Source organism: Haemaphysalis longicornis, unplaced genomic scaffold (genome assembly GCF_048455015.1).
Source record: "Haemaphysalis longicornis isolate Haplotype H1 unplaced genomic scaffold, Haemaphysalis longicornis Haplotype H1 scaffold_3, whole genome shotgun sequence".
Taxonomy (NCBI): Eukaryota; Metazoa; Arthropoda; class Arachnida; order Ixodida; family Ixodidae; genus Haemaphysalis; species Haemaphysalis longicornis.
This window is the reverse complement of record NW_027526335.1, coordinates 143564746-143591340: the sequence shown is the minus strand read 5'-3', so window position 1 is coordinate 143591340 and position 26595 is coordinate 143564746.

Genomic DNA, 26595 nt, shown 5'->3' with positions numbered 1-26595 from the left:
GTTCTCACGCGCAGCACAGGCACCTGGCCGCTAATCTCATAAGTGGACCTTACAGTGGCGTTGTCTTGCGTGACCCTGTTTGCATAGGCGTGCGCACAGGGGGGGCGGCCGCCCCCCCTAATCATCTGAAGGGGGGCGCCAAATGTGCCCCATACCTTGCCAATGTAACACATGAAAGTACAAATTTCTGCTCAGAAATATTTTGTATGTGTTGCAGTTCCATCGCATTGAAATAAAAATTTTATAACCATCCCTCTGTACTGCGTTCGGACCGCTAGGCCTTCAGTGGGAAGAGGTCGGGAGTTGGTGTAAGGGCGAAGGGGGGGCGCAGCGATAAGACTTTGCCCCCCCTAATCTAGAACTCTGCGCACGCTTATGCCTGTTCGTCAAGGATACCCCAGGTTTCACGAGACGATCACTTATTACAGTAACGAAAACAAGCCAGGTGGAAATACGCTCAAAAACAAAGCAACGGCGGACAACAGTTCGTGGATGACTATAGTAGTACCACCTGGGAGGGCTGATGGACAGCAAGGCCGCAAACCCGAATGTCGCAGTGGAATTTTGCTTGAATACACGCGCTCATGACATCATTGCTGAAATAACGAAAACCTACGATTTGGATGGAGATTCAAAATTTAATCTAAAGTGATCAATTTTTCAGTGAATACGGCATCATTTCATGCCGGACAAGCGCTGGGGGCACTATAAAACGCGAAATCTTTCAAATAAAACAAACTTGTATTTGGTCTTCATGGCTCCTTTGGGTATACAACGGCCGTTCCCTTAATTTGAAGTCACAGAAAGAAGCCAAAGTGCCCACTCCTTCAATTAAGCACAGCAATTCCAAGGCAGACACGAAGCTGGAACACTGAAGACTACACGAGGTTGCAGCTGTGCTATGACGATTCCTAAATGGCAACAAGACAACTTTTTCCATTTCATTAATGTCGGGAGCAAAAGTATGGAGTCCACACAAGTGGCGGCCAAAATGTATTGCAGGGCCATCATGCGAAAGAGCTTCTGCTGTCGACATACTGGTTGTGCGTCCCATTTTAACTGCATGCACCTTCGTTGGCTCGCCTGAGTTGATACGCTTTTATTACGAAAAAGGACTGAGCTGTTTCGCTTCGGTTGCCCATGTGTCACACCTTCCCTAAGTGTTCTCGCTGAGCAATGATGAACGATGTAATTAGCGTAGAATGATATGCTGAACCAGTGGGCCGCTCTTGTTACTCCTTATCACGAACTCAAGCACACGACATGCTTCATTCAAACAAGGCCAGAGTATGCATTATTTTACTCTTGAGTCCCAGATTGTATAGGAAGTGCAACGATGACTGAAGAAGACGGAGTAACAATAAAGAACAGAAACACAGATGACAATTAATGCGCACACATATAGCAACTGCAAATTCAGCCACACACTGGGGCCACCTTTGAAAAGAGGCACAACATGTGCAGCTGAAGCAACACTGTTCAGTCACTCTGCTTACCAACACTGCATCAACGCATAGGTGCAAACTATGATGCGTGCAGTTAAAATAAGCGACACAGCCTTTATCTCGGCAGCAGTTGCCCTTCCCCAAGGTGGCACTGCAGTGTGTTTTGGTTGGTGCTTGCGTGGAATCCTGACTTTAACTCCCGACAGTACACATTCGGCCATGTGGAATGGTTATCGATTGATTTCAAAGAATGAGTCAGTTTCACACAAACACCAGTATACTCAGCAGGTGACGAGCCTATTGTATACAGTGGGTGTACCCCAGAAGCAACACAGAACAGTATATCTGCTTTACCCCAACGAGCGTGCACTCTGACTGCTTGAACACTCCTGACACAAACAAGAGCACACTCAATCAGCCTAGCACACACCCAACCCAGACAAATGAGTAGACTGGGTCACTCACTAATGTTTCAATACACAGCTCTTGAAACTCCTATTGTCAGCTGTTAAGAGAGGTTTTGCGTGAACTTATACAGCTGCATGGTGTTGCTACAAAGCATATCCCCGCCTATGAAAAGCACTGCCCGTAGGATTACACCACCAGCGCCCGCACGCAAAACAAACTTCGGCGCGAGCGTGCTGTTGAGCACTGTTGCGCAGTGTACATGACGCTGTCGGCGTAAATAAATGCTGCCGGCTGCTGTCTGCAACAATCTTCGTGGATGTCTAGCTTACTGCAATAAAATTTAAAATCGTGCGCGCGCTTACACGAATTGTCGCGGTCATTGCGGTGAACAGCATCACGGCAGCACATCACATACAACCAGTGGCACACAACAGTCACCCGTACACAGCGCATCGGCGCGAGACCCTGGCCGTAGTTGTTGCCGCACCGCGAACTCCCACGGACGCACACAGAACTGACAGCTTGCTGGTTTGTCACTCCTTGGTCCATTTTGGACGATGGCGAGTACAAATGACGCTGTCAACTTCTTCAAGCACACTCACGCACACCCAAATACAAGGACAGGCCAGCCGTCACCAACATACACATCGGGGTATCCTTGCTGCCATAATATCGCGGCACTGCGGATCTCAAACTAAGCGCAGTGCAGGTATGCTTCCACCGGCACAAACAAATGCTTCGTGGATTTATACCTCGATTCAAGCAGTCACAAAATAGTCGCGACGTACTATAAGCCCGTGCGACTATTTTCCTCCGCATCCCTTCGCTTGAGCAACGCAGCCATGTTGTTTAGCCTGAAACCTTCTGATAGCCCTGATTGGCCAGTAGGAGGTCGGTAGGAACCAATCAGGGCGTTGGATGATGGCTGGCGAAACGCGTCATCATCGCGGTCCGGCGAAAAGTTGAAGTTGGCCAACTTGTGGCGGAGAGCGATTTTCGGCCGGAATGCACCGCGTTCCGGCCGCCGGAATGATTTTGGCCGGGACGGAACGACCCTGCCGGAGGTACCGTTTATGGGCCTTTAGTGGAACCGCTGAAGAAGAAGAAGGAGAAGAAGACAAAGCTGCGAAGAGGAGGGCTTGTACGTTGTTCTCAGCCGGTGCACTAACGACAACAACCTTTACCTTACCAACGCTGACGGAGTCTGCCGATTCTAATACAGAGACGCCAACATCGACAAGAACATGATGGAGGAGTTTCGGCGCCTCGAGAGACACCGCCTACTCACTGTCACAAAACAGTACTTGCGTGCCTTTGCCACCGGTGTGGACCCAGACGCGGAATTCCCTCTGGCGCTACTAAACACCACATCACTCAACAAAACAGCCACACAATGAAACCACACGAAACCCCCATGATGTTTCGCATCCTCATCAGGATTCCCCACGAAAAGATGGTGTATTTTATTTAACAAGCACAATATATTACTTAAGGCAGTATTGAAGATTTAAATGAAACGCCGCATTGCATTGAAAGATGGCTTCACCGCATGACCTAAATGTCTTGCAAAAAATTGCCGTCAGGGCCCCAAAATGACCGATGATAAGTATAGTCGTCATGACCGATCCATACCTGTCATCGGTTAATTTTGTACAAAATTTTGTGACGGCTATCATTGTTAACGGGAGCGAAATCGTTAATGCGACAACAAAATATGCGCCCTATGAGAGCCGCTGTAATCGTAGGCAACGTTTGTTTTCTAATGCGTAATTTCCACCGCATGAACATCTTTTCCTCCTTTCTACAGAGCAGACCTGGACTGAGCGGCCGCAAAAACTTCGGACAAACTGAAAATTGAAAAAAAAATGGGGGAAGCAACTATTTTTTTTTTCGAACAACAAAACTGTTTGGGAATGTGCTTTCTATATCGTACACGGCAATTTTGTTGCCGGCTTACAATAAATTATATCGCGATGACATGCTATGCCAAACCGCAGCGGCTTACAATTTTATGCCGCCCTTTACAGCGCGCAACAAGGAACGTTCCCGGATGCGCGCAGCTTCGTCCAGCTCATGAGCAGCGGGTTCGGTCGCCGCTGATGCCTGCGGGCGGCAATGCAACCAGCGCGCCTCTATAGACCAGCGCTGCCTTTTAAAGACCGTCTCGCCCAGCATGACACGACAGCTGAGCGGCGATTAAACAGATCAGATAGGGCGGCAGGGTCAGTGCGAATACTCTCTTTGACCGGCGCTCCATGGTTCCCATCGGCGCCCATACGCGGCGCCGCGATGCAGTTCGGCCACAGCTCCCGTGCTCCGTTTACTTCTGCGCGGACCTGTACATTGCACTAATTTCTGTCTCATAGTTATTTTCAATATAACAGGCTAATTAATTACCGGTTAATTTTCTCAAGAACACTTAAAATAAAAGTTATCTGCGCTGTACCTCTGGCTTAGCCTTAGGTGAAGCTCTGGTAACATTCCTCGGGAAGGCCTGTGTTGGCCCCCGGCATGCTTAGAAGGATGCCAGTGACGCGAATTGAAAGGTTTTTGTGTGTGGAGGAACCATTTAAAAACGCTTTGCTCTGTAGTGAGTGTGTCTGCAAAAAAACAGTACCGGTACTACCAAGACGACATCACACAATTTTTCTCCTTTACAAAAAGTTGAGCCAAGGATGACGCGTACTGGCGGTTTGTGGGGACAAACCTAACGGCTGTTTTTCGTGCATATACGTTCACACACTGTAACTAGCAGAGTCTGGCACGTGAACTGCCACCGTAGCACTCAATTTCAGCTTTCTGATGAGAGCGGCATGAATTTTTGAGAGGTTAAACAGTCATCACGTCCGAGATGCCGTCGGCACGATTGCTTTGATTCACTTGTTATTATATAACTACAAAAACGCAGTGAAACGGCATCAACCAAGATAGTGCTGACACTGACAAAGTATTGCTTTTGGAATTTTCGCCTTCTGAGTTTTTTAGTGGCGGCGACAAAACTGGATGTACCTCCCACGTGCGACTGCGTCGTTTGGGTGGGAGGTGTTGAGAAGATCGCTCGACGCTATGCAAACCGGTGAATCGATGTTCATGTTTTATGCATCAGCGTCATCGGCACAGCATGTCATTTTGGTAAGGTGGCTACGAGAGAGAAACAGTCGATGCAGAGAGGCAGAGCGGCTTCATCAAACACCTCGGGGGAAGAGACAAAAAGCCAAGCCAAGCTGCAGTAGCAACGCCTACGTCAGGTGTTGACCGTTATGGAAGAGGTTTGAAACTTCGGCTAGCTGCCGCTACGGCTAGGTTGGCAGGGAGGCATTCTGAAAGTCTTTCATGCCGATGTATCCTAATTTGTCGTTTCCTTTTACACATTTTGTTGAAGCAACTTTTCTGGGCTGACGGATACGTATAGTCTGTAGGAGCACTCCATCTGCGCTTGAACAAAACACCCCGCCAGTGTCTGAACAAGCTGTGTTGACGTCATACGTTGGCGTCAACGCAGCTTGTGCCAAAACTGCGCTTGTGCGTATCGCACGTTAAAAGTGCACCGCACTTAGCCACAGGGGAGGGGCTCGCTCGCACAGCTATGCTCAACACCAGCCGCGATTCATGGGAAGAGGGGGGCATGGCTTTGCGGTACTTTGCAGCCGGTACGGAGGACTTAAGTACTTCACGCATAGTTCGGCGGGAAATTACAATTTGCAATTGTAACGTAAGATGCCTGTTTGACTGATGATCCTCTAAAATGTTCACATTAAAATCACACACCTAACTGCAATAATTAAAAAGTTCTTTAACAAGTCCTAATTATATTGTGGCCGTAAATACCATTGGGATTTTGTTTTCTAGCATCCACCGCGGCGCCTGATCACTTCACGCAAGAGAAACTATTTTATCTCCGAAAGCCTATTATTAAAATTACTCAGTCTTCGGCGAAACAACCTGTACAGATTGCTCAAAAGAATCCCATAAACTTTGTATTTATGGGATTCACATGCCGCAGCTTCACATGAGGCTACGCCAGGGGAACAGGGCAGATAACTTATATTGTAATTGTTCTGTAGAAAAAAAAAACATTATTATTTAGCCTACTTTATGGAAAATTAATTGTGAGACACAAATTAGTGCAACGTACGTGGTCGTCTCTCCTTACCAGTAAGAATGTCACTGTCTGTACTGTTAATACAGCCTCACAGGCTTCAACGCGGCATTTTGTATGTGACCATTACGAACCTATGAAGGTTTTTCAAGTTACTCGCAAAAACATATTAGTATTGCGGCCAAAACAGTGAACAGAAGAAAGAAATATGTAATTACAAAGTACCAAGAACATCTATCGGCGTCAGTTGGCGTAGTGGAAAGTGCGTCTGTTTGATTTTTACGTTTTTTGAGGCATCTTAAGAACCCGGATTATGCTGAGGGTAGCAGCTATCAAAGCCACGTAAGCCTAATAAGGATATCACAAAATAAAAATGGTTACCGGTAACCTTTACTTCATAAGGTGCAATCAGGGGCCTCGTTACATTCTCGCTCGCCCTCGAGAACACCAAGATTTAAATGAGGTCTGCGTACGTCACCGTTGCAAGAAACACGGTGCAAAACAGTCATATTTGACGGCGTAATAGGATGTTTGCCAGACATTCAACGAAAAGCACCGGCTACTGCCAGAGAACCACAAACAGGTAAGTAGCGCAGCACGATGTCGAGGAAATGTAGCTATTACGGCAATGTAGATTCTGTAAAATAAGTGACTCATTGTTGCTTATTACAGAAGCAACTTTCTTTCCCCGTGATGTTGAGAGAGCATGTCTGCTCCCATTTGTACACCGCACATTGTCAGGCGCATGTTAATGGTTGGTGTTAAGGTGACTGCACCCGTGATCTCAGATTCGCAAAAACGAAATGCGTCTGCCATTTTTCAAATGTTAAGGGGGGGGGGGGGGGGGCAGGGGTGGTTGTCACCTCTAGTTGCTACTTCTTTTTGAGCAGTAATCATAAGTACGCATCCACAAATGTCAGGTGAAAAGACGACGCCTATTAGCGATTTTTATTCCTACCACAGTTTGTATCGAACAGTCCTTTTAAGCTTCCACAATACATCAAAACATCCGTGGCCTGAACAAAACGCCTTGCTAGTAATTTCGTAAAGCTGTTCATGATTTAATAGAGGCATTAGTTTTTTTTTTTGCTAAAAAAAGATACCTTGGAAAGCCTGTTACCTGTTCATAGGTTCAGAGAAGGGAGGATTCATATTCTGAAGAATTCTGATACACCTGTAGGTGGCAACGCCAAAGAATGTGCATGGGATTACTCTAGGCCTATAGGAACGCATAGGTAAATTAAGACGTACGGCAGAGGAGACGCAATACGATTAGTGGTTGGGGAGGGGGGCGTAGCCTAAACTGATGCAAGAAAGAAGGCGAGAGTATGAAATTTGAGATTTAGCATTCTTCTGAATGAACAGCCCTTCGGAAATTTTCACGATAGCAGCGTTATCCGCGGCGGATTTTTCACGCGGCTACCGTGACTGAGGTGCGCCGGCATCAAGTAATTTGTAACAAAACTGGGCCTGCTAGTTTTCTAAGAAACGTTTAGAAGATTAAGTGGGGGTTTGAGCCTTCCAGAGCAATATAATTTGTTTTTTATGGGTCCTTTAAAATATAAGCTACAACCATGTATTGTACCCGTACTCTGTTCGTAGAAAGATGTTTTAACCGGAGAGGGGTATTCCTAATTGTTTGTTAGTGTACGCGAAGTAGGTACGAAAGTATACGGCTCACGTACGTACGGAAACGCAAAACGTAGTTCTTTTTAGGACTTCCCCGTTAACTAATTACAAAAAATATTAAAACCACTTAACGATAGAGTATGTTTAGCACAGATAATGTAATCTTTTTTTTTGTAAACCAACAAAAACATTCGATTCAGAGCTACAGAGCGTTTGCGAAAAAGATGGCTTCGCAAAATACTTTTTTTCTATAATCTAAGCACACCAGTTACGGTAAAGCTGTTGGCAAGTAATGCTATACACTTTCGCTGAAAAAGGCCAGAACAGAATTTTCGAATTTTTTTAGTATGTTGCCTACCCGTTCATATGCATAAACTCGTGATATAAGTCACGCATGCGGTTTTCTGTGAAGTCTTTTTAGGTTTGTTTCCCAGATACACCAAAAACAACGACTATAAATTTAGCGTATGTAGCCGTTATAACGGGTGAATCAATGTGTTTCACCTATTCTTATATTGTCTCATCCCGGAATCCCCGAGTAATGTTGTATGTCGGATGTGTAGGTATAAAACAGCAACTACCTAGTTGGCTCACTTATAGAAACGGAGTGAGAAAAACCCTTCAGTACTTCGAAAGGCAAGTGCGGCAGGAGGCGGCAGAAAGTTAGATGGATGGATGAGATAAAGAAGTTTCCGCTGATAAATTGGTCGTAGTTAGCATAGGACAGGGGCAATTGGAGATCTATGGTAGAGGTCTTTGCCCGGCAGTAAGCATAGAGAGGTTGATGATGATGACTTCGAAAGCAGTGCTTAGTTGTCTTCGAAAATCTCCGCATTAGGTAACCGATCTGGTGGCAATGAACAAACCCAGGCCTTCAAACAGCACGGAAGAATTAATGTCTCGTGCAACCTCACGCATCTTGCTTTGTTAGAAGTTTTAGGACAAGTTATTTGTTCAAAATGTCCCTGCCATGTTATCGGTGTCGCCCACTGTCCGGGACATCTCAGTTGTGAGGGGTATGGCTCATGGAGAGCTCCGTGGTATCTTTAAGCGTTTCGATTATTCCGCTCCTCTCTTTCTGGGGCCTAGATAAAAAAGTCAGGCACCCCTCCGCGTACCGGCGACGGTGGTATAAAGCGAAGCTTTCTCGAGATGGATCATCGTCGTCCTTACACGGTGGTGTGAGGGAGTTTTCGGTAGTATGTTGTTCGTCCATGCACCCCACTCCCAAATTCAAACCTCTTCGATGGTGTCAACAATTGATAATTTCTGCGTGTGTTACAATAATGCGGTGTTTTTCTGGGATGTTTTACAACGAATCGTTAAAAAGGACATAGATATTACGCCGTAATAAATTCGGTTCTCGCCTTTTCGGAATGCTACTGGAGTACCGTATGATATATTTCTCTTCATGGAATTTTTTCGCTTGTGGAAGTGCTGCATGACGGACAGGCATACGGATACCCTTCCCCCTATCAAATCCATTTTCCAGGAGCGAGCTTCGTTTTGTGGAGAGCAATTAGGCGGCGCAAAGTGACCCCCTGTATGGCTGCATCTGTTGGACGCAAGTGCATGCGTCCCCGAGTTGTGACGGACGATTTCTTCTTGCTGCTGTGATGTCCATCTTCTTGGATGACTTATATCTTTTGTAGTCTGTTTTAATTGAAATTTCCCATACCGTAAATAAAAAAAAATGTCAAGATAGTGCAATCGGTTCGACGCCGGCTTCATAACGCGAGGGACCCAGGTTCGGTTCACGCCACAGGAAGCATTATTTCTTTCACTTCACCAATTATTCGCGTTACAGACGCCATCAGTAAGAACAGTAAAGCTTCGCTCTAATAGCGCGCAAGATAGCATAGGCCTGACGTTCAGCCTAAACAGCAATGTTATTCCGTTCCAATTTCTTTTCTAGAGATTAACAGGGTCGTAAACTAAATGTAATTAGTAAGAATAAGCTCCAAACTGAGTGTCTGAAAGTAGGGTTACTACGACCTCGTCTGAAACCGTCCCATTCAAGCATGCTGCCGGACGGTAATAACCGTATTGTTCTTTGCGTAACCGAGAGACGTTGTCATGTGTTGCCATTTTTCAGTTTTTTTGCTGGTCGACTAGTCGCTTTAGCTCCAGACAGACCTACTCCGATGCTTCTCTTGCTTGTGGAGCTAATCCATGGCGTCTGTGCGAGGCTACGATTCTCGATATCCTTCGCAAAAGTTTCTGGCGGCCTTCCTGGAAGTCGCCCATTCCCATCAGTCAGCCCTTTGTTTTCTTCTTTGGTTACTGCAAGCTACGTTGTCTGGGCTCTGGTTCCTATAATCTAAATAGGCAGGAGGACCAGCGTAAGTGAGAAGTAACATCTGCCCCTAACTTATTCGGACTAGACAGTTGGCTCAATCGGCCTTCTGCTCCGGACGGCGGCCGCACTGAGCACCATAAACAATCGTTTTCTGGAGGGCAAACCACGACTGAGTGGCTAACGGCACCGGAATTCCTGTTTGGGTGGACCCGCTGTCTTGGTGCTGAGTTGTTCTTTGCTCGGCTTAGCGCTTCAGCTGGTTCTGGTTCTTTTGTGCGCCTAACGTACACCTATTGTTGCATCGCGCTGCATCGTTAGTGGGAAATATAAATATTACTAAAGAATCACTGTGAAAGAAAATTTACACGCACGTCAGCGAGATACAGGAAGGGGCAGAATAGAGATATGCGGTGTGTTTGTACGATTAGATGGGGCGCTAGGTCTGCAAGACTGCTTCGTTCAGACTTCTTTCTGGCCTCATTCCCGAAAAAGCTAACTTCGGCAGATAAACCCTCTGGTTATTTTTGGAAGTCAGACGCTTTTTCTTATGATTCAAAAAACGCTACCGATCATTTTGTGCATTGTGATAAACCCCTTGGTACAAAGAATACGTGCCCTGAATTGCAGGGAAAAAACGACTATTTTGATGAATATTAACTATATCGTGACAAAAGATGCAAATAAGGCCATAATTTTTATCTTGTCAACGCGACGGGCTAAAGTGCTGAAAAATGTACCAGTATCCTGGTAATAGTTACAGTATCAATAATACTGCACCCCGATTTAGCAACTCAGGAACATTTTGGAGCTTCTTAACATAGGTGAAAAATCTGACCGGAATTTTAAACTACGTAGAGCTTGTTTTTGGCGCTCCAGTTTTGCTAGCTTTATACCAGCATCAGAAACATGTGGGGATAGCAGAAGGTACTGACATAAAAAAATTGGCCGCGTATCTGCTCCTTTCGTTGCAAATGCCGTCAAAAGACGATAGTCTTTATCGGCTTTTGCGAAGTAAATGCCTCCCTTCGCTTTCTCGCTCACCTCTCATGTTGTTCCTCTTGCGTCGCGCTCCTCCCAAGGTAAAGACGCCAAAGGTTTGCTTAAATCATTTTAAATTTCCCGCGTTCCACGGCACCAAACCGGGTGTCTCGATGCGAACGCTGCCGTACGGCGAAGACGCGCGTTAATCGAGGCGCCCTACTTCAACGTTTATAGAACAGCGTTTCCCTACTCCACGTGTGTTGCAAGCAGAACGTGGAACCTATCTAGTGGAACCTCGCGTAACTGTTGCCGGTTGGTTTATTACTTAAAACGCCACCAGAAGCTATAGTGGCGCGGGCGACAGCAGGCGACGGCGGAGTGAATTCTTTTTCTGCAGTTGATGAAGTATTTCATTTCGCAAAAGTCAAGCATGTTTGATTTTTTATAAAGGAACACCGCAAATATCACTTCTGTATTGATTTGTTGTCTTATATTTGCGTAATGTCCTGTTCTTCTTCAACAATGTTGACAAGTATGAACATTACACCGGACATAGGCGGGTAGATTTAGCTGTGACTATTAAGACTATTACGCAGGCATTGTTTTGCTTTGGTCGGGTGGCTGAATCGAGTTACAGACAGACAGACGGACAGACAGACATACAGACAGACCAAAATTTCTGGGTTTAAGTAGCCCAAGAAAGACTATCGTCTTGAAAACAGTGACAACTCATTGAATGATTGCCGAATTGAAATCGATAGGCCGGCTAGTTATTCTGGCCGGATACGAATAGCGGTAGTAACCAACGACTTTGCTTCAAAGCGCTGTAAAAACGGATGGGTGGAGAGCCGTTTGTGGGTCCTTCGAGTGTTCTGTCATCAGAGATTAAGATCATTGTACTTGAAATTTACTTTTGAGTAAAAGAATGACGTGCACATGCGGCAGTGCAGTGGCATCGATACGACAGCAAGTGTTGAGATTTCAGTTTGACACAGCCTAAAATAAGAGCCTATCACCCTGATTCCTTTTACGTCTTTTGATACGATTACCCATGACATGTTTCTTGCAGTTTGGAGCCGTTCCTTGAAATTGTCGCCGGAATCATAAAATCCTATCCCGAATTTGTAGTCGATCCCCGCAAAAAGTGGTTGCTCTCGACATCTGAGCGTATCGAAACGGTTGCTTTTGCATTCACGCCGGCGGCAGCACTCAAATTAAACTCATATTTTATAAGGACACTCCAAAATACCACGAAATATTCAAATGAAACTCATTATTTATCAGGACACTACAGAATACTACGAAACAATCTTTCCCAAGGAATAGCGTGCTTTTTATTTCATTTCACGCAGTTGAAACCACTAGAGCATTTATTGAACCAAGTGACTTAGGACACAGGTACCAAAACATTTCCTACATGTAACGAATAAGGTAGCTTTTGCCAAGCAGCACAAGCGCAGGTATCCGCGCTGATTCTACAATCCAACAGCACTTTCCTTTCATGCAAAGCTACCCGTTGGCACGAATTTGCGTCTCGGCAGCTCCAGACTGAACCCCCGCACCCTCTAACTTTTGCAGCATTTTCGCAGCAAACAAAACCACCGTTTTCTGGACCCAATCGCACAGAAATGGGCAGGATATTCGGCACCCGAGCCGACCTTGGCCACTTGCGGCGCTTCTGGCCGCTGTGCTGAAATCCTGAAGCTTGGGTTAGCAACCTGCCCAGGTGTAGAGGGTGGGGACGATGATGCCCTCGGGCCGGGTGCAACAAGCGAAAGTTCGGTGTGCTTCACGTGGTGTGAGAGATGCCAGGTGTGCGGCGTCGAACTCTTTTTCTATCATTGTGTGTAAATGAATCACTGGGGCCCGCGTGCGCATAGAATGGGGTGTTGCGGGGGTTGAATTTCATCGCGTGATCACTTTTAGGACGCAGCTAACACAGTTTTCAAGAATAGGGCTGCAGGCTATATAATTCTGTCAGTAATTTATTTCATGGAAAACATATGTATTATAGTTAACCATGAGCAATTGGAACTTGGCCATGCTGGAGTGTGGTGCACCACTTTATGGCGACAGAATGCGCGTACAGAGCTCAATTTTCATTTTCTTGCGAGTGCCAGTTGCAATGGGGGCAGCTGCCGTCATCTCTTGAGTAGCATTATTTGGTCTTATTGTTGCGAGTGTGGCAAGCTGAGTTTGTATTTGCAAAAATAAACTACATATTACATCGTAAAAAACGTTTTTTCCCATAAAATACGGACAATGGCATAATATGAAACTTTACCTGACTAATTTAACAATGCCGGTTAAAGATCCCCGGGCGGACAAAATTAATCGGGAGACCTCCACTACGGCGCACCTCATCGCCGGCGTCGCGTCGACGCGTTAAACCCTATGCAATCAATCGAGACCAGCGATGAAGGCAATCCTATGCATTCAATGCAATCAATTCTATGCAATAAACACTATGAAATCTATCAAGACCACCTAGTGAAGCTAGCGAACACCACGAGCTCTACTTTTGCTTCAGTGTTCGCATATCAATTGCGAAGTTGGCGGAATTTTTGTTACCTTTGTGACAAAATATCAAATATATTCCGGAGCCGTTAACTACGGCACGCCTCGTAACCCAGGTGTAGCTTCGGAGCGTTAAATCCCAAAAATAACTTCTTCTTTCCCCCTGGTCATCCCGTCAGCTTCCCGGTGTCGCAGCCCTTCATTCGTAGACTTTATTGCTAACCTCTAATTAGTAGTGTTTCAGTCGTTTCCTGCTAAGCTTGCTCCCTTTAAATAGGCTGGTCTCCCATAGGGTCCATATCTGTCTACCCATTTCCGAAAGATCGTGTGCGTCTCCATTCCTTGAAAAAATCAGTTTGAACGGCTTACAAAAGCTGATGTACAACATTTCTCTACTACGTTCCAATGCACGGCATTTACTCATATTGAAAGGGCGTAATAATGTTTTACACCACTTTCGGGCACTTTGTGTCCTAATTATCACGAACTCCAAACGCAGTACCTCGAGCTAAAATCTCTTCATTGCATCGAAAGTTCTTATATACCATAGGCTGTTTTTCATACCATTTCTACTGCATCACGTTTCCAGGGATGGTAAGCAGGGAGAGTGCCGCTGAGGAGTTTGTCATTGTATGCTCCTTACCTTTCAATTTCAGAGTAAAATGTGGTACTTAGTTGGCTTCGACTAAATATCTTCTGCCGTGTACGTTTTACTGTATACAGCCATAATCTTGTGTTGGCGCCGACGAAAGCGGGCGCCTAAAATTCGCCTTTGGTAGACGCGGTTAAAAAATTGCTTGAGCGATGACTAGGTTTTATTGCGAAGAGCGTGCAGTCAACGCGCACAAAACTGATCCGCAAGACTAAACACCGACCCGGTGAACCACCGCTGAGTTAGTATTAGTGAAGAGATGTGAGTCAGGTAATTATTATCTTTGCAAAGGTTTGTACACCTATATATTGCTCAGATAACCGACTGAGCAATCTAACAGCGAACTAGGAGCAAATGACTGCTCAAGCAATATATTTGACTCTAAGTATGCAGCCTTATAGGCACTTGGCAAGCCTAAATGTGTAAGACGTGATCAGCGCAGCCATTTTGTTTTGAGCAAGCGTTTTTCTCCTAATATGAATATGTGTCTTGGACGACCGCTTGCTTATTCCATCACTTATAAAGAAGCGCGCCAATCCACCCTGTGGAGGTTGTTGGAAAGTGAAGCTGTAAGCGACACCCAAAACGATTACACATGCGACGTCACTTGAATTCACGCACATGGCTCTAAAAAGAGTGAAACCAGAGACAAGTAAAATTCACTTACACATCCTCTATTAGTTCAAAGAGACATTGTTTGATAGGTTCAAATCAATGCATGATCCATAGATGGTGGTTGGTTGAGTTGCACTGGCGACGCACCTGAGTGTTAATTTTTTTTATATAAAAAAGGAAGCTCAAACCTGGTTTTTGACGATCTCTATAATTTTTACTAACTCCTAACCCATGTGCAAGGCGCACACACGGTCGAACACGTGCCGTGGCCGGAGCGCACAGCGGTGAGAGAGGTCGCGTGGCGGTATCACATGGGTTTCAGCGAAAATGAAGGGGTAAACACGCAGATGTGCTCGGTGAGTCCACCGTCTGTCACTCGTCTTGTCCGCATGGGCGCGTAGCTCTTCTGTTAGACAGGGCTGTCGAATTAGACCCATTCTTTTTTCCATATTTCTTGAACCTTTCTGTTTGAAGAGTTTGCACAGTCAGAATATTCATCGCTTTCAGTTGCATTCAAGTGAAGTGCGTCTTCTTGCCTGCGTGGATGATGTTGCTTGCTTTTGTTTGGACAAGAGAAGTATGAGCAGTGCAGTAGCACTCACCAAAGAATTCTGCTCTGCCACTGGCAGCTCGGTCAACTGGGAAAACATCACGGGTTTTTGGCAGGGGAAATGGAGCTCGACGTCAATTTGAAAACGTCGTGGATGGTCATCCCAACGCGCGATCTTGGTGTGCCGCTGGACTGCTATCAGGACACCACTGCGCACTGGCAGGAGGAAACAAATCAATCGCGGGAAAATCTAATCAAAAAGTGAGGCAGGGGTTTGACTATTTTTGCACGAGCTACTTTATGCAATCTGTTCTTTCTCGCGAAACTCTGGTACGTGATGCAGGTACTGCACTGTTCACGATTACTCGTGCAGAAGATACATCGAGTGTGCGCTGTATTTGCAAGGAGATCTTAGTTGGAAGGAATGAGCAGGATCTATCTGTTTTGTAGAGTTAAGGAAGGAGGATTAGGCCTGTCGCACATTTTGGTGCGACAAATCGTGAATAGGTTTTTGTTTTTGTGGGACACCACACACCCATTTCTCCGTACTTTCCTGCAAGTGGCACGGGTGAAGACCTTCACGAATAGATTGTATCAGCAAGTGATGATGTTTGCTGTGTGGTAAAAGGGTACCTGAAGGAAGTGGTCCTTTCTGTCAGATTTGTGGGTGGGCGCGTTTCGTTGGAATGTCTGTAAACTGTTGAAAGGGAACCTTTAACCATGTACCTGAAAGAGGGGCGGTTCTCTGTACCATTGTATCGGGCGATGCACAATCCGGGCCTTGGCCAAGATGTTCTTGGCCGTGTTAAGAACTTGGTTGTCCCGGCCTCACTAAAGACATTCTTATTTTAAATTACATACAGAAACCTTCCCAGTAAAAGCATGGATGGAAGGAAACGGATTGTTTGTACCTTGGCCAAATAATTCCCTTCTCTGTCAGAAACCACAGACAATAGAGCATGTCTTCATTGAGTGCTGGGACGCCAGGACGCCATCTCTTTTTGGGACGTCCTGCAGAGAACGTTAAAATAAGATTTCCCACTGTCAGCGCATGGTATCCGTTTTTTTTCAGGAGAGGCCCTAAATGACTTACCATGTTACCTTGTCGTGCTGTTAAGCCTGTATGCAATAAGGCGATATCGAATGGCTGTAAATCACTCCAACAAGGATGCGGAGAGTGTCTCTCAGTATTTTGCAGAGAACGTTAATTTACTCCACGAAGTGTACGAGATGCAATGTATAGAAACCGAGTGGCTACGCGATTTTTGGAACCTTGGAAGTCTTGGCGTTTTTAGCAGATTTCCTCAGCCATAGTTTGGCCGGTGGGTTTTTACCCGACGATAGTGTGCAAACCTGAAAAATGCAGGAAATTAAGAAAGAAAGGGCCCGTAGCTCAGTCGGTGAGAAAACGGGCCCTTGTTCCTTTTTTGTATTCGTTCCAAATTTGATTTCTAGCAGTGCCACTAACTTCCTTTATTTGTTCGCCGGAGTTTTCTGTTGACGCCAGTGGTAGCGAGGGAATTCTGGGTGGGTATACGTAAAAAGCTTCGCTTTGAAAGTCTTTTCAATCCCAGTGCCTTCGGCACATTATAATGCGGAATTAACGTGGTTTCATTCATTAATTTATAAAAAAGAGGGATGGAACATTTATCAATTCTTTTATCGCGAAATTCCAGGTCGCTAGATGCGCGTGAAAGCTAAGGCTTGCTTATTCAGCCTGTTCACCTATTCTTCGAAACTTGATCCCCTTCGAATCCCATCCCGCATAAATTATTTTCCGGCGTAACAATAACAAGGGAATATTATTAATTGAACATAGATTTTGTAAGCCATTGGTTGATAGTCATAATCGCTTGGACTGAGTTGCTTTGAATTTCTCTTTTTACTTTCTTTTGGCTACATGTTGGCTTATCGGCCTAATTTGAAAACAGGAGGTTTTACCTGCAGTTAGGTGCATGTTTTTTGCCTCCAGCACGTGTTCGTTTTGCTGTGTAAAGGCCCATTTGTTATGTTTGCCATGTTATTACTATGCCCCCGGCCTGCGTATGCGCTTGTTTCAGCAATAATTTTAAGGCCCCTTTAGAGTATGTACTTTGTGATTTTTGTTTTAGCCTACAACGCTCGAGAAACCTCTAAAAAGGCAAAATGAAGATAAATTCGGTGGGATTAACGTCCGCAAAAACAAAGTGAAAAAAAAAACATTTGATGACACGGTTGTAAAATAACGATACTTTGCTTTTCTCATATTTCGAAAGGAAATGTTTATCTAAGTCAACCCCTTTCAAAACCAAACGGTGAAGCAAATGATGGAAGCAATGTTCGTCCTGAAGTCACTTTATTACAATCGTCGCCCATTGTGACAAAGGTGTCAAAACGTGTCGCTGGATGCATTTTGTAAAACAAGTTAGGACATAATTGAGCAGGGAATGCTTTGTGGGGATGCTCTTTTTTGTTTTGAGCCGGGCAAAAATGCGCCGTTATTTTAAGGAACGTTTATAACATACACGCTGTTTAAAAGAAAACCCTTTCTTTGTTACTCATTCTTGCCAGACTCCGACAGCTTTCTTCATGTAGCTGTGTTGACGTGTTCCTGACAACCCTGTAAAGGTAAAATTTGTTAGAGCGACGCATTGTTTAATGTCGAAATTATAGAAACTTTTGCTGCGCCGCTTTTTCAGCGAAAACAGACACGGCTGAAATTCCAGCCAAACAGCTCTGCTGTCAAAGGAAACGGGTTAGATATGCTTTTAATGTCTATTTTGCACTTTTTTCTTGCACGGGATGTCGCTGAAGCACGTGTTCAGTAAGCAAGCGTTGGCGCTTTTTCAAAAAGGTATTCTTTCTTTCCACAATTAAACACAGAGCTGAGAAGTCTCCTACGAATAAACTGAGACAATGATATCGTTTTCTGGTAGAGGTTGTTGGTTGGAACGGCGTTAGCTTGTAAATTTATGGTAAAAATCACTTGTCATTAAATTCAGCAATAGTCTACGGAAACGAATATATGTAACGTTGACAAATGGAAGCAATACCTCTACAAGAAAATTTTTATCACCAGCTTGTTTTTTTTGCACAAAACAGTTTCAACAAAATCGAGTTGCTTTTGTAATTAAGAAAGTAGCGAGTACCGAAGTAGTAAAAAGTAACGCTTAGTACACAGTCGCAAGTTTAACATTTCTTGTACCGTAGGTTACCTCCAAAAGTATAGTGCCCATATCCAAATTTTATTGCGGTTTCTCAATTATTTAGGTTGCCTTTTCATTATAAACTCCTGTTATCTAGTTAACAGGGATGTTCTTTGTAGATCCTAAAGCGAGGTCTCTATAAAAATACTGAGCAGCGACCATTGAATACTGCACCGACCGGACACAACCAGCTCAGACAATTGTATTGAAAAGGGGTCCCGTTGTAAGGTGAACAGCTTATTTTGGTGTTCTGCTTCCCTCTGTTCGGTGATTCACAAAGCTTAGCAAGAAAGTGCTCCATGCGCTTTCCAAAAGCCGCTTTCAAAAGAACAGTTCCTCATATCCACCCACCGCTAATCAGTGACCTCGCATTTTATGATTCGCTTAGTTGGTTACAGTACAACGATTTCGTCCAGGTTTGCGCTGTTTGATTCCTCGTAAATTGGCGCCGTTGCAGCTAAGGTAATATATTGTCATTTCTCCTATGCTCCGTTGACACGTTTTTAGCTTCAACAGTACACTCAGCTTCTTCGGCGTACTGATTACGCATGTTCAATGCGGCGCAATTTCGCAAGTTTAGGTTTCCTTACATCACCCCGGAAATGCACCAATAAAGGAAAGTGAGCGCTATACTCATCTGACCATGATTATATTCAGCATTCTATTTGCGGCACAAGTTATCTCTTTAATTTAAAAAAAGAATTCGTTTAAACGACGGAGAAACAGCACCACGGGGATGAATTTAGTTTTGGCATAAGTGGATTTGGTTGTGTTGAGTCGTACGAGTACACAGTGCTCGCAAGCTACAGTGGCGCTTTTCATATAGTTGTAGAACTTGTGTCGGTTTAATAAAGTTCTTTCGTACAAAAGGCCATGCAATTGCTTGTTTAAACAGTTTTACGTGCTGCCCATAGAACGGGAAGCATAACTGGTAATCACAAAATATGTGAGCTTGGTGTAATAAAAGTTAGTTTCAAGTCTGCGCCTTTTCTGTGTAGTCTCTTTTTCATGGTCGTCTCAAAATGCTCAGCTTTTTACTCCACGTAAGAATGCACCAAATCGCTCACCCAAAAAGTCCTTCCAGGCAAGGAATATGCTGGTTCAATGTCTCCTCCAATGAATGATGCAATTAAAGGTGCACATTCACGATCCCCTGCTATGCTTATTATCTCCAAACACAAAATTCCACGTGTAAAGTGAATTCCGTTATCTTGAAAACCGAACTCATGACAAAAGGTGAAAAAAAAGGTAACATACCCGATTTCCGTGCGCACTGCATGTCTTGAAACACATTTTTACTGCAGTAAAGGCAGCAGAATTATCAATGATTCAAAGCGTACCTCATCAGTTATTTCCAGCAGATATTTCAAAACATGCTTACTGCCTGCAAAAAGGTTTTTTGTCGTTTAAGTCTGCTTTGATGACCTTAATCGAATGCTTCTTGCTCTTTTGTGCTCACTGTTTTTTAGGCATAGAAGTAAAAGCTGATTTGTTAAGGCTTTATTTCACAACGAGGGTTTATTTCAAAACATTTCAATGGAGGACACAACAAGAACACTGTAAACGCTGAATACGTTTTTTGTCGAAAGAAAGACTGGTGGAAAAAAATTGACGATACGTTTTATCAGTGCCGAAATCCCGCCAGGAATGCTATCTTCTGAGCTGAAATGTGGATCACATTTGCATTCCCTTCAATCATAGCACAAGCTTAATGTATTCCGCGTATTCCATTTCGTTTTCTGTTCGCTCTCTCCACCTGATCGCCGGAGAGTTTTCAGCCTGCGTCAAAGCACCTGTTGCATGTTCTTGTCAAAAAATAAGCACCGGATAGAGTCCATGAGACAAATGCCCCAGAGTAGTCATGTGCAGTGGTCCAAGAAAAGCACCATCAGAGCGTCGGTGTGCAGTGACTTTTCTGTACATCCAGTTTCGGGGAATCCAATCGAAGAAGCGATTCAGTGCTTCTCATCTTCCGATGCAACAGCGCTTCCAATTTGTTCTCCGTCCTTAGGTGGCAATGATATATATAAGGGCGTTGAGAAGAAAATCCTCCTTTTCTTGGCACCTTTCTCGCTTTCACATACGCAATCACCGCGAATGAATACCAGATTTCTTTGAGTGGAGCTCCTGCGAAAAACTGATTTTGCGGGAACCTCCAAGTTTTTGCATTCTGGGAAAAGACACAATACGTGCTTTACAGAGACAGTGTGCATCGAATTCAGCTGGTGCATATGACAAACAGAGTGCGAACAAATTTATGAAGAGACATAACGGTACAAGGTGTCTTACAAGGTTTATAACAAAGCCAAAAACCTAAATGAGCCAAATGAAAAATTTCGTATATTGTTTTGAAAAATGCACATTAAGATAACAATAATACGCTATTGTTCGACGCCTGATGGAAATAAACTGTATGAGATCATGCGGAAAACGCTCAAAGGAGTTAGTTTGTCAATTCTTTCCGTATAGAAAAGCTTTCTTTCGTTTGATTATGTAAGCCATGGCCAAAACAGTTTCAAATTATGCAGGCAAACCAGAATGCAGTGCTGCTTCACAGCGTAGCTGTTCGTCTCTACCTCTTAATAGCGCGAACTTGTCGGTGTGCCTTCAAAAATAGCAAAGAAAAAGTTGTTATTCTGCCCTGCAAATTGAGAGAACGGACTGAGCAGTTAACTTCTTGTCCCGTAGTATGCACGGTCGGGATGACTTTGCAGCCGCATCGCTAGAGTGACTGGCACACTCGTATCTGCAGACACGCTTTTCGATAATCTTAAATATATGCACACACAGGGCTGCGTTGTCGCTTTTGCAGGGTCGGTGTGACATCGCTAGCCAGTTGTGTCCCACTTGAAAGGAATGAACCAGCCCTGTTTGGCGCCTGACATCTTCACATTAAAATCACCGATTACTGCGGCACGCGTAGCGCTATCGCCGCGAACACGTTCCCAGTGCGGTAACTTAGTTTAGGATCCTGGGTGCGAAAGCACTGATGCCCAAGTGAATGCCTTAGGCAATTGGCTTCCGCCTTGCACTGTCACATGGCTATTTCCTCTTGCCGCGTTAACGCGATGTGCTTTGCGATCATTTTCGCTTCTGAACTTTGGAATGACTTAACTTTTGCAAAACTCGTTGTGCGGCTGCTCGTTCCCGGTTCTTTTTTCCAACTGCGGAGTAGGAAAACCTGCTATGAAATGCCTCGCGGAATGCAATGCATCGCATTTCAAAAATAGACGCAGCCTTAGGAGGTTTGACATCAGGATATAGAAACATGTGTGGAAATTCAGCCTACTTAACCTCGGTTGTAAAACTGTCCGCCACACCAATCCTCATCATTATCAAAGTTGTTCCCATGCGAGCCTCACCGGTTCCGTCTTTGACGGGTCAATGAAGAATGGCTCGAGGTTTTCTATCGCTTCAATGAGTAAAATATTGTCAATAATTTGCCCCTGTTCTCATACGTGCAGTAAAAAGTGCATAATGTAATCTGGCAGCCTCTATGCATAAGGTAGAACTGTAGAGGCTGATGTCGCTTTGAGGTCATCGAGGTTGCAATCTTCGATGTCAGCACTACCACCTGCAAAGAAGAAGGTAATACTGAATTTTGGTAGATGACTGCCTAGTTACTGCGCGCTTCCTGAGCTGTAAATTGTGTCTCGCTACCAAATTCAACCGGTAAAGTGCAGTAGAGATTCTCCAGACAAATGTTTAAAAAGATTTGTCTGGATTCCAGGTACAGCTTTCCGGCTCATCGCAGTTCTTTCTGTAGTGATTATTCTGTAGTTATTCAGCACAACGTACTATATTTCCGTACAGCTAATATTGGGGACAAACGCTTGCTTTTTGCGCATTTTCAAGTTCATAATTTCGCGCGCCCTAACTCCAGAGCCATGGAAAATATTCCATAGAAAGACATGGGAAGTAAATTTTGACCGCGAATAACACAAACAAATCACAACATTTCCCGTAGGGGAACCCTGAGTAGTATGCGCAGCAGCCATGGGGTTGACTGTAGTTTCCATTGACGTTCAGCTTCGCGTGCCTTCATCGCATCAGTAGCTTTTTGACGTCGTTTGAATGAGTGAAGGAGATAAGGCGCGTTCGTAGCACATGCCCCGGTCTCGGTTTGTAGCGCAGTGGGAAGAGCGCCACGTACCTCCCGTTGCGGCCACAGAGTCGTGGGATCGAAACCGGGCGCCACCTAACTATTTCTTTTTATAGTGGACTGTGCTTACGTCAGCCCAAACGCTGAGGGGGCTGAAGAAACGCGCATGCGCAGTAGAGTGCAGACGGCGGACAACGAGAATGACAATGAGGGAGGGAGGGACACAGCCCCGAGCATGAGATGCTTCGCATGTAAAAATATTCACCATCCTTCAATGTACTTTAGTTGTTTGATGTCCAAGCCAACTTCTTGCTGCATTCAAAATATCACTTTCCTGAAATGGTTTTTCTAGTTTCCTAAGAGGTCGGAATTTTGAGCGAGAAAGCTGCGTATGGACCTTGAAAGAACCTATAGGTTCTGCAAGGCAACGACCACAATTATATAGGCTAACATGAACTTCCTTCGTCAGAATAGCGCGTATATCCTGTTAAAATCACCTTAGAAACCCGCTTAACGTGCAGCATACAATATTGTGGAATGTCGCTAAGCATAACCCAGGGCATACACACTACGCCGCACGAATACATTGTCTAACACACCGGTATACATGCCCTGTTAAAAATATAAATCACGGTTTTTTGCTTGAATATTTTGCACTTTAGACATCATATTCTGGGGAAGTGCTGTAGGCCAAGCATTTTGTTGAAGATATTTCTTGTGTCAGATTTTGTCGGTTTTCGTCAGATTCTGTGGGGGACCAGCAGAATAAGGTACTAAAGACGTTCAAGCAGCCGAAAACTGAGGTCTGCTTCGTATATGAACTATTCCGCTTTCCCGCATTATTTTTCTTGCGGACACAAGATCGTCAGTGGCAAGGACTTGGCAGGAAAAATGCCGAAATTAATTACACGCACGTACAGAGCTGGTGTTCCGGGAATGATTTCGCGTATGCCCTATACTTAAGAAAAAGCCTTTGCAACGCTTTTCACCTGTAAAGGGTTTTCACTTCAGTGTGCGAATGGATAAGCGGCGTCAGTTTAAAGCACACAAATGAAGAAAAAACTGAAGAACAGCAATGATGTTGCGAAAAAAGAATGACGCTGCCAGAGACGAGAAAACCGAATGTGGTGGGGAACTTTCCGCCGAGTGACAGGGCCCTGACAACGGGGGAACCGGGACAACCGATAATGCGGAGGGTACGTGGCTCACCGTCTTGTGAAATGTCCATGTCGCCTGGTACCTTACACTCTCTACGTTCGGTTTACTGTGACGAGACGAACGGTGATGTGTGGCTTACAAGCCGCCGCTGTCTCAGCTTTCTTTCATCACAGATGCTGGTGAGGGAATATAATCTAGGCTGAAAACGAGTGGGCGGAACGCAGTGATAGTTTGCGTACCATGTGCATTTTTGGAACAGCTTTCGCTTTGTGATAATGAATACTTGCTATGCACAACCTACAATAAAATATAAAAAATAGGGATATTTTAGTGCTCTCAGCTCCCAGTGCAACCTGGGACTGCTCGAAAATGGCTGTGGGTGCTTTATCAATACTTCGGGTAATATTACGACGGCTCGCCGCTTCAGTGCTTCAGGAACGTCGTCACTGTTTGGACTTTTGGACAGAGGTGCTAAGAAACAGCAAATATTCGTAGAACGGCGGAAAGCAACAATGTCAACGTAGCTTGAAAGAAAAAAAAATGCTGCTGAAGCATATTTGCGCCCCCCTTTCATAGTGCTGCATACAACGTCGCCTAGAAGACAGTCATATACCGGGGCGTTGGTACAATTCTCATAAAAAAAGGAGTGCCTCCCCAAATACGAGTTCTTGATAATATTTGGTAGAGGCAACACAATAGCCATTCATGGTGCAGAATTGTAAGCATTGCTGAGAGATGCCGTGCAGGTACATTGTATTGGCCGACTTTACATTTTGTGCCAAAAAAGTCGTACGTTGCAGCCATAGACGTTGAACGAAATCAAATTTGGCTTCCTCATCTGTGTGGTATATCAACAGAACACAGACTTTTACCAAAAAAGGGGAAGGAAAAAAGCCTTTTAGAACGCTGTTTACTCTATTATTACTAAGACAACTAGAAAACCCTCAGAGGGCCGAAAATAAGGTTTTATAAATGTTTTTTTGGGGGTAAACTACGGTAATTAGCAAGGAACAGCCACAATACACGGGGCTATGAAGCCTCTAGTACCAACGGTAAAATTTAGGCACGAAGGATCAATATCACGTTTTTTGCGCGGCTTAAACGATTTCTTTGGCCTAGCTAATAAAATAGTAAAACAAAAATACGGGAGCCCTGGTACATTATTTCAAAGATACACCATACGCGAACGGATTGAACGTGCAAGAAGACACGGGCACAAGAGCGCAAATATTGTCGCTCCACCCTTTAAACCCTCTGGGCATGTACGCTTTGCACTTTCAGAATAAAGGGCATCGGTGTCATCCCGCGACAATCAGCAGATATATAGGAATGGAACATGCCCACTCTGTTTTTACTGTCTGAGATGCAATAGCTCAGTGACGTACTGAACCTAATTATTTCATTGAAATAATATGGTTGTCAAGTAAGCGAACGTCGAGAGGGTCCAGTGTACTTCCGATCAGATTAGAGTCTTCATCTGGGAATTTTTTTGCACCGAAAAGATTTTCACCACACCGCGTTCTAGCTTGCGGCAGTGCTCCTCCGCCGTTTTGTGCAGAAGGTGCCACATTTTCCCAATTGGACGAAAGATCAGATAATAATAACCACCGAAATGCATTTACGGCATTGACGATGAGCGATACGATGGCGTATAATGAATACAATTGTAGATTGTTTAAACAGGAACATGTTTTGCACCATTTGACATCGATTAAAACTTGCTTTGTGTCCTAGAGCGGCATAATTTCTAAAGTCGCCATTACTAAAAACCGGGCCTGGAAGTTACTTTTACTGCACACAAGAAAAGGTATTGGGCATTCACCTCCTGTTACCGGATCACACCAGTTGGCAACGTCGAGCGCAACCTCTACTCTCCTTATATTCAGCAATATAACACTGTACCTTGCATTCCTGGGGACTAAAGTTCCTTTCATTCAATTTCGTCGTCACGATGTTCCGCATAGACACCGATGTTCCAGCTCTTTGAAGAAGAACGGCTACATAGTAACTTGTGAGTAGTCATTAAAGAAAATTAAGTTAATATCATTTGCGAATACACAAAGATATATTCTGGAAATGAAGAAACCACGTACTGTAAAGTCTCTTGGTACCATCCTTCACTCGCACACGCGTAAGCCGGAGCCCAAAACACGTGCCTGTGACAATCGAAGAAAGCACAGACCGGACCAATTGATTGTGAATGCCGTCTCTCCGGTCCAAAGGGTTGTCGACTGAAAAACAGGGAAGCCTTGGGCTTTTGCGGAGAGCTAAAGGACCGAATTATCTCAAAACAGAGGCTCCAAACCTACTAATAATGATCCCCTTCCGAATCCACGTTCAATCTCTGTACGTGCACCAAACGAAAACGACACGAGAAGAACCTTGCACACCACATCGGAAATGTGTGTGGCGAGATGCTTCAATAAATAACCCAGCGCTACTATATTTACGTATAAACGTCCCAGCTGTTTAGCAAGAGCTTGATGGGTTGTATTTAAAGAACATCATTTGGGGAGGTGAAGTGGGCCTGCAGAGAATTGGAGTTTTTAAGGATAACTTCGAATAAGTCGCCCAGTATTGTAGGTAAAATGTCCTGCCTATTTTTATGTACGCAATACATCCAGACTACGGCATTTTGTTGGAACCTAATATCTGATTGCGTGTTGACTCAAAAATGTAACATTTTTGAGAACTATTGAGCAACGGGGTGTTATAATTTGTCTTGTAAGTTAATCAGTTGCAATGAATGCTTTCAGTAAAAAGACTACATCCAACACTGGCCATAGGCTGTGTGGACAAACCAAATTAGCCTTCTAGGATATGCAAGGACATTGCATCATGAAATCGGCCTTTGTGGAGTTTTGCACAAGATTGACTTGGATTGGAGGCACAACCACAGGCAAAGTAAAGTGACTTCGGTTAGCATTAAATATTTCCCGCTATGTTTATTTGCGG